Genomic DNA, 9763 nt, shown 5'->3' on the forward strand with positions numbered 1-9763 from the left:
TTGAACCTAGGCTCTGATACCAAGCTTTGTCTCGCCCCGAACCATGGCCTGGGCATAACACGGCACTCGGTGCCTTGCTGTATATAACCGAGCGAACCACATGACTTGCTGAGTCTACATGGGACATGAACTGATGCGGAATATAAAGTAAACATCCATGAATTGTGAAAACATGGAGTTCAATAATCATAAATCTGAAAATATTATTATTATTATTATTATTATTATTATTATTATTATTTTATCATGAATGCGGAATTATGGTAATGTAGCCATTAAGGCCAACTCAACTGAACATGACAACTGACTAGTCTATGAAACCTCTGACGTGAATTTGTCTGCTAAACTGTTCACCGGGACAAGGCCCTCGGCATACCTTAAATGCATAACTGACATAAATAGAATTAAAGACACATCCCCGAATGAGATGGGGCTCACCAAAAGGTGATACGAGCAATGTCCTAACGAGAAAATCTGCTATCCTGTCAATCAATACCTGCATCGTGAAATGCAGGCCCCCGGGCAATAGAATGGGGACATCAGCACATTGAATGTGCTGGTATGTAAAGCAACTGAAAGAAATAACGTGGGACATGGAATAACATGATAAGAAGTGAAACTGAAAACCTGGACATGAACATGAACATGAATACATATAAGTAAAGTCTAAAAACAGTAAATCAATGGAAATACATATATATATATATATATATATATATATATATATATATATATATATATATATATATATATATATATATATATATATATATATATATATATATATATATAACTGCTTGTAACGTGGGGAGTACTATAGTATAACTGACAACATGATCTGGTACTTGCGTCCTATCAGCAGAACACTCACACCTTGCCAGGGATATGAGATTTAAGTAATAATAAACATGTAAGGATCCAAACTGCATAATGAAGGTGTTGCCTCCTTGCTGACAACCCTTATCCTACGGTGGCTACTTAGTTTCAAGATATCTGAGCCTTCTCGGTTAACTAAGCAAATCCCCAAAAAAAAAAAACATGAACATGTAAAATAAGTGGCACTTGCTGCTCATGGTTTTCATGAATATAACTTGCTTGTACATGGATATCATGAATTATAGCTTGCTTGCATGAACTTGTAAAACATGTATTATTTTCTTGAAAATAGCATAATATATCATAAACTAGCATGCATGAACCCATGGAATGAGATATATGGGTTTTTTTTTATAGATTACGGACAAATTCTTAACAATCATAAAGAAATATTAAGAAATCAATGATGGAATCATAATAATTTATACATACTATAATCATGGACATGGACCTAGGGTTATCATGAGCATGGTATAGAAACCCTAGTTTTCGCAGAGAATCATAATTTATAATTATGAGGCGTGGGAAAGAATAATGATGTTCCCACACGTAGATAGTAACTCGAATCTTGAAGAAGAGTCTGAATCTTGAAGAAGAATTCCAAAAGCTTTGAATTTGGAAACCTTGAAAGGATTTTCACTGATTTTCGTAGCTACTGTTTGTGGCTCAAAGGGTACTGCTCCGGACCTCCAAATCCAAACTCTGCCGTTCATATTTTAGACTCATGTGTTATGAACACTCAGTTAAAATTTGGGCTCGATCCAACGGTTAGATTATTGGGAAACACCAAATTAATATGGCTAGTCGGAATGATACTCAACAGAAAAATATTAGAGTTTTCTCCAAATTTTTACAACTCTTGATTTTTATAGGGTAACGGGATGGATGGATTTATTATAGTCTTTATAAATGATAAATCTTGTAGAATACAAAGGTTCTTGATTAAAATATTTACCTTGGAGGAAACCTTAGACCAAATTCTTTAAGGTTTGTTGATTTTTCTTGATTGCAAGAATGAGTTTCTTGCAAGATTGAAGTGCCTAGGTTCTTTAGGGATGGAGGTAGAGAGAAAACAAATAGTCTCTTAGGGTTTAGAATAGTTTTAGGGACGTTTTTAATTCATACAATAATAAAATAAGGAGTCCCAATTCGAGTAGGAAAAGGCTAAAAACGTAACCCAAAATCTGAAAATTCTGCTCCTACCAGTGATAGTACAACAGGCATAACTCTAAGCACAGGGCTCCGTTTGAGATTCATAAGATACCGTTGGAAAGATATTCCAAAGGGCTACAACTTTCATGTTTTAAGTTTTCTCAAATTATCAACTAACCAAGGAGTTACGGGTTTCCGAAGTAGGCTGGTCAACCACTTTCGTAATACGTACAAACTTTCAAATTTTTCTCTAAAACTCTAACGTTACGAGTCTAACATGAGTTATAAGATACGAGGTGTTACAACCGGCCCCTGTATGTAATGGAAAAAAAACTTTTGGAATAAATTCCACTAATTATGAATAGATAGTACATTTATAATTACCTTTAATGTGACATTATGTAGTATACAAAGAATTTACACTATATATTATGTTAAGCTGAGAAGATATATTTGAAGTTGTCAGCTCAGCAAGGTTAAGTTAACTAATAGTTGTTAGTCTTGTACTAGTTAGTTAATAGTAGAATGAGTAAGTTTGTTAGTTTGTTAAGAGATCGATTGAAGCTTATACTTTTATAAATAGGACCTATTGTACATTGTTTAATTCACTCAGAAATGTGAAGATAGCAGTTATTCTTCCATTGTTAGCTCTCGAGTTTTTCTCTTCTCTTTCAACAATTGTTTGCATGTTGAATATTATGCAGTTTATCATGGTATCAAAGCCAGAGTCAGGTCCTTTAATTTACTGTTTGGGCACTCATGTTATATTGTCCACGTGTAACACCTCGTGCATTCGGGCTAAGATTTGACTCATAAGACGGGGGTTTAATGAACCCAATTTTAGTATTATATAAATGGTGTTTGAAACCCAATCAAGACATGAGAAGAGTCCTTGAGCAAAAGAAAGTCGGAAGCTACCCTACGGAGCGTGTTTTCAAGTGAGTTTGCACCATGTCTCAATTAAAATGAGTATACGGAAAAATCAGTAAGGAATTTGGGAAAATTTCCTCCTTGAAAGTTGTAGATCTTTGAATTACCTTTCCAACGGTATATTATGGTGGCCAAACAGACATCTGTATAAAAAGTTATGCCCGCTTTACTAAAACGGTGAAAATTATACGGGCCGTGAAAATTATACGGGCCGTATATTCCAGCCGTAAAATTGGTCCAGAAAGCCCAAATCACTGCAATGGATGTACGGTTACATATACGGTCCGTAAAACTTTTATGGGCCGTAAAATGGGTCCGGAAGCAATTTTAAAACTTCGTTTTAAGGCTTTTTCGCTTCATTCTTCACACCTCCAAGCCCTAGAACGACTTTCTATTCTCTCCCATCATCAAGAACACCAAGGTAAGCCTACTCTAATAATTCCAAGTCAATTCTAATATATATCCTTGTAATCTAAACAAGAATCATCATTCCAAAACTAGGGTTTTCAAGAAAACCCATCTCAAGGTTCAAGAATTCAAGATTTTGGAAATCTTCTTCAAAGCTCAAAATCTTTAGTTCAAGTTTGGAGCATTACCAGGTATGTAGAGTTACTATCTACGTGTGGGAACATCATTGTTCTTCCCCACGCCTCATAATCCATAAATTATGATTCTTTACGAAAACTAGGGTTTCTATACCATGCTCATGATAACCCTAGGTCCATGTCCATGATTATATTATCTATGAATTGTTATAATTCCATCGTTGAGTTCTTAATATTTCTTTATGATTATTAAGAATCTATCCGTAATCTATGAATAACCCATATATCTGATTTCATGGGTTCATGCATGCTAGTTTATGATATATTATGTTATTTCAAGAAAATACTATATATATTTTACAAGTTCATGCAAGCAAGCTATAATTCATGATATCGATGTACAAGCAAGTTATATTCATGAAAACCATGGGCAGCAAGTGCCACTTATTTTACATGTTCATGTTTTTGGGAGTTGCTTTAATTACCGAGGAGGGCTTCAGATAGCCTGAAACAACGTAACCACCGTAGGATGAGGATCGCTCCACCAATGTCCCGGACGATCTCTCATAATGACTGGATCCTTTCATACTTTATTAAATCTCATGTTCCCTGGCAAGGACTGAGTGTTTTGCTGGCGGGACACAAGCACAAGACCATGTATCGGTTATAAGTTATTGCTCTCCCTACGTATGATATTTTTACCATGTTTTATATATATGTATGTATTCATGTTCATGACCAGGTTTCAGTTCCTATCATTATTATTTCATGCCCCAAGTTATTTCTTTCAGTTGCTTTACATACCAGTACATTCAATGTGCTGACGTCCCCTTTCTATTGCCCGGGGGCCTGCATTCACGATGCAGGTATTGATCGACAGGATAGCAGATTTGCTCATTAAGACATTGCTCGTATCAACTTTTGGTGAGCCCCATCTCATTCGGGGTTGTGTTTTTACTTCTATTTATGTCAGTTATGCATCTAAGGTATGCTGGGGGCCTTGTCCCAGTAAGTATGTTTTCCAGTCAGACTCATGATAGAGGTTTCATAGACTAGACAAGTCAGTTATGTTATGTCAGACATTCGGAGTCATATAGCCATTTTGGCTCATTCATGTTATTTCCGCACTCATGTTTAAACAAGTATTTTTATTAAGTATTATGACTTACTACGTTTTATAAAGGCTCATCATGCATTCACGTTATATTTCGCTCATGTTATGCCTCATGATGATTCAGCAAGCCATGTGGTTCGCTCGGTCACATGCAGTAAGGCACCGAGTGCCGTGTTTCGCCCAGGCCATGGTTCAGGGCGTGACACCACGCTTCAGTTGAGCCTGGACGTGAAGGGGGTGTTAGAGTAGGTTACAGTACTCCCACATTGGTAGGGTAAAGAATTGGTGTCTACTTATATGGAAATGGACAATCTTTCCTTTGTGAGCTAGCTTCGGGGTTGAGTTGGGCCTAAATGTCATATCTTTACATAGTCCTTTATAAATATAAATGTTAAATCACTTCTTGGATGTTCTAATAGGAAATTTGATATGTTAAATTCACGTTTTACATTTAGCCTTAAGAATTTGCACCCTAATATCTTTATTTGGTATGAGTTATTATACAAACCGATAGTATAAAAGACTTTTTGAAAACACCTTAATGTAATCTTACCTGCTAAAACAAAGGATACTCGTGATTTGAGGTTATTACAGAATATTACACATAATAGGTTCTTAAATGACATGATACTAGCGTAAAAGTTATTTATAGGATCAAATTTGTAGAAGTTGAAACACTTCTAATACAGGTAGAATTTACATCATCAGTTACAAGTGAAATAGGATAATTAATAATATGAAGTGATGCTGGATATATTGTAATTTAATTGAGTATCACTTTATCATGAGTTTCCTACCTGAACTATCACCAACTATTTATCAACACACACCTCAACTATAGTTGTTGTCACACCCCTACCAGGAGTATGACGGGCTCCGACCCGTAGGCCGGGAACCACCTGACTTATCCGTTACTTTGAACATTATAAACCATAACTCAAAGAACACCTGCACGCAGAAAAGGCCCAACATAGGAATATCCGATCATTCAGCACATATGTTCATGTGCGGACCGACAAGGTCGCCACAACATAACGTATATCATAAAGCCGGCAAGGCTAACAGTAAAGTATCAAGAGCTCAAAATAAGGCCGATAAGGCCACCAATATATTATACAACAATATGAACCGGTGGAGCTATAAAACATCTAACTGTACACATACGTCTACAAGCCTCTACATAGAATACAAATGATCATAAGGACAATACCAAATAGACTGCAGCTCCGAAGTAAGTGGAGTGCTCCTGAGAATTCACTGATAGAACACCTACGGGTCTGCTCCGTCTCCCTGCCTACCTGCGGGCATGAGCGCAACGTCCACAAGAAGGGACGTCAGTATGAATAATGTACTGAGTATGTAAGGTATGAATAACAACATAATATAGATATGAAAGGTAATATGGAATATGAGAGATAACCTGTATATCTGGATGCCTCATAAGGCGGTGTCATGCTTGCTTAGCCTTTAAAAAATATTATACATATATATAGTATCATGCCCGGCCATTAAGGCTCGGTGTCATATATATATATATATATATATATATATATATATATATATATATATATATAGTATCATGCCCGGCCATTAAGGCTCGGTGTTATCATCATTAGCCCGCGTTCGGAGCAATATCATAACATGCCCACTAAAGTGGTGTGCACATCTACGTGCCATGCCCGGTCGACTATAGCGCCGCACGGTGTGAGAAAATACATACGTATATATATATGAAGCATGCATGAGAGCCCAATCAAAAGCCACAACTATATCGGAGTGACGTAAGGTCGGTAGCCTCCGATTATATTATGGATCAATCATCATCGTTTATCCTACCTTGAAAGAACAAGGGTCATAAGGTGAGATTACCAACAATGAAGGAAATTAAGAAATTGCAAAGTAAGCTCATTCATTTCATAATAATATAAAGCTCATGTACTTGGAAACCTCTATGAATAAAATCATCTCATAATATCATGAAATCTGTATGCCTTGGAGCTTTGATAAATAACTCTCTCATAGTCATCGTCATGGTTATCATAAAAAAAAAATATATATTCATCTTTAGCACCATAAAAACTTTAAGAGTCATGAATCTCGAACATTCTTGGAAATGAGGATTTGTTTTTATTGAATTCATGCATGGGTTGGTAGGAAACGAATCAGCCTTTAAAAGAAAGAGGAATAGCCTTAACATATCTTTTTGGTCGCCTTAACTTTGACTACTCAACGCTTGTCCTCCCAGAGTCATAAATCTATATTCAAGAAAATTTATACTATTGCTAGACTCACCTTTATACGCTTGTCTTAATCCTTCAAATAAATCTTTCTAGAGTTGCCGAAATTCGGGCAGCATCTCCCCTATTTATATGCTTAGTCTGAAATCATAATTCAACAACCAACAACAATAACAACAATACCAAAATTCGTAACATCATTTCTAAAACCATTATGTATCATAAAACATCCCTTACGATGTTTTCCAATTTCCACAACTAACCAACCCGCTATACGATTATTTAATGACTTTATCTTCGCGAAAAAACCAAAAGTAATATTAATAAGGAGAGATTCATACCTTATTCTTGTTAAGGAAGCAATATCTTCAATACTCACTTTGAATTCATGCCAAAATCCACCGCAAAACAATACTAGAACCATAACTATATGCTTCTCGAGCCTCGGTTAACCAAAATCACTTCAAACCCTCAACTTTTTATGACATAATTGGCCTTTGTGTGTGCTGAGCCTAAAATCTGATTTTTTGGTGAAAAAAATGTGGGTTTTGCCCCTTTTATAAGGTTCTAGATTCGGGTCAGGTCACTATAGCAAGGCGGTTACTGTAGCACGCGTTTCTGCTCTGTCAGCCTAAATTGTAACATCCATAATTCTCTAATCCGATGTCGTATCGATGAGCAGTTTATTGAGTTAGAAACTAGAGTCGACGAACTTCATTTTGGGCTTTGAAACACCTTAAAACTCTTAATATACTAGGAGATATACCCCTCCAAAGTTGACCAAAAATCTGCCCAAAATCCTGCCAACTTTTTTCAAATTTTCGACAAACTTATTTTTTTCGATTTTCTTGATCCCGAAATCTTCCAAAACTCTCCATACATGATATTTATCATTTATTATACTTGATAATGGTCATATTCTTGTGTTTCAATGTTGTCCTTCCCGGTTATGATTTACGAGATCGTAATTCATCCTTTACTTCATTGTTACGTACTTCCCATGGCTTGTACCTTCCAAAACTTCATGGGACGTCTCCGATACTCCATTACTATGGTGAAGTACGTGGCATGCTCATGCTCTGAAAGTGCGGGGTGTAACAGTTGTTCACTTTTCCGACCTGAACTTCCTACAGGTAGGAAGTTCAGGTTGGAAAAGTGAACATCTAATAGTTGAGGTGTATTTTAATAAATAGTTGGTGATAGTTCAATGTGTTTTTTACTATTATCTATATTTCATTAGCAGTGATATATCTATTGTTTTGCCTAAATTCTAACAATGTTTTTATTTTGGATGAAACGAGAACCAGACTTTGCATTTCAATTGCTGAAAATGTATCCAGAATTAGCCAGAAAACATGATGGAAAGGGTAGGACAACATTAAATATATTGGCCAAAAAGCATTTGTCTTTTGGGAGTGGATCCATCTATGCAGTTAGACAATTTTGCACTACGTCCTTTCTTCCTATGCATGCCCTTGATTACATTATGTATCTCTGTAAGTACTTTCCCAAATTATATATATATATATATATATATATATATATATATATATATATATATATATATATATATATATATATATATATATATATTAAATACTTAACCTGAAAAGGAAATTAAGTACAAAATAGTTCAAAAAAGTTTTAAAGAGTAGTTTTACTTTCCTAGTCTGTTTGACCAAGATTTTGAGAAGTCAAACGTATTTTTTTTAAAACAAAAATGTTTATTTTAGAGAGTTGAGGTGTTTGACCCTTTTTTTTGGGGGGGGGGGGGGGGGGGGGGGGGGGAATAAGCGCTTTTGAATAGTAGAATAAGTTTTTTTTTTTTTTTTTTAAATAAAAAAGAAGTTTCTCCCCAGAAACACCTTTTGCGGGCTTGGCCTAGTACAACATTAACAAAAGTGGTTTTCAAATTAATTAGTCAAATACACAAGACTCTTACTCTTCAAAAGTACTTTTTCCAAGAACACTTCAAAACAAAAAAATGCTTTTCGAGATAAACATATTTTGAAGTTTTGTCAAACAGATTATAATTCAAAACTATAACTTGTTTCTCCTCTTGAGATGGAACAGGCATCCCAGCCATGTATGAAGAGTCAGAACCTAATTATAACTCGGAGAATCCACAGACTGCTATAGATATCCTCTTTAAAAAAGAAAGGTGTTCATTTGTTAACTTCCTACTAGGTAAGGTATCTCCATAACAATATACACACATGTTAATAATGTATATATGTATATTGTTCATTAGGGCTTGTTTGGTTCATTGAATAAGGAGATCAGTGTCACACCCCCAACGAGGAGTATGACAGGCTCCGACCCTGTCACGACCCGCCTAGGGGCCGTGACGAGTACCCGATACTTGTACCGAGCACCCCTTACTTTATCATTTTACCCTTACCTCTTAGTAGGCCGTAGGAACTGTGCTATACATTTTTTTTCATTGCTGAGCTTTAACATTAGCCGCGTCATCATAAACATAGACTCGTAAGCATTGCTATCACATTATACAGAGACGCGAACAATTCAAAATACAAGACATCTAGCTGTACATATCTGTCTACGAGCCTCTAGACATAACAAACATATACATAGGAAGGGCCGAGTACTGTCGTGCCCGAATATATATACACAAAATAGTACCAAGGAAGTGAGGCTCCGGAATAACTGGAGCGCTGTCAATACTGCTGGTAGAGCTCCTAAGGACCAAATCCGCCTGTCTGCTGACCTGCGCGGCATGAAACGCAGCGTCCACAAGAAGGGACGTCAGTACGAATAGTGTACCGAGTATGTAAGGCATGAATATTAATATACGGAAAATGTAAAACAGGGATAATGACATAAAAAGAGTTATAACACATGTCCTGAGGTAGAAACATAAGCTGTACATATAAGTTCCCTTGGGCAGA

At 36.1% G+C, this 9763-nt stretch overlaps 1 pseudogene; it reads left to right on the forward strand.

The window, feature by feature from the left end:
- LOC132600002 (uncharacterized) overlaps positions 1-9058 on the forward strand; it is a 30991-nt pseudogene extending 21933 nt beyond the window's left edge.
- The last annotated feature ends 705 nt before the right edge of the window (positions 9059-9763 follow it).

Source organism: Lycium barbarum, chromosome 6 (assembly GCF_019175385.1).
Source record: "Lycium barbarum isolate Lr01 chromosome 6, ASM1917538v2, whole genome shotgun sequence".
In the NCBI taxonomy this organism is placed as follows: Eukaryota; Viridiplantae; Streptophyta; class Magnoliopsida; order Solanales; family Solanaceae; genus Lycium; species Lycium barbarum.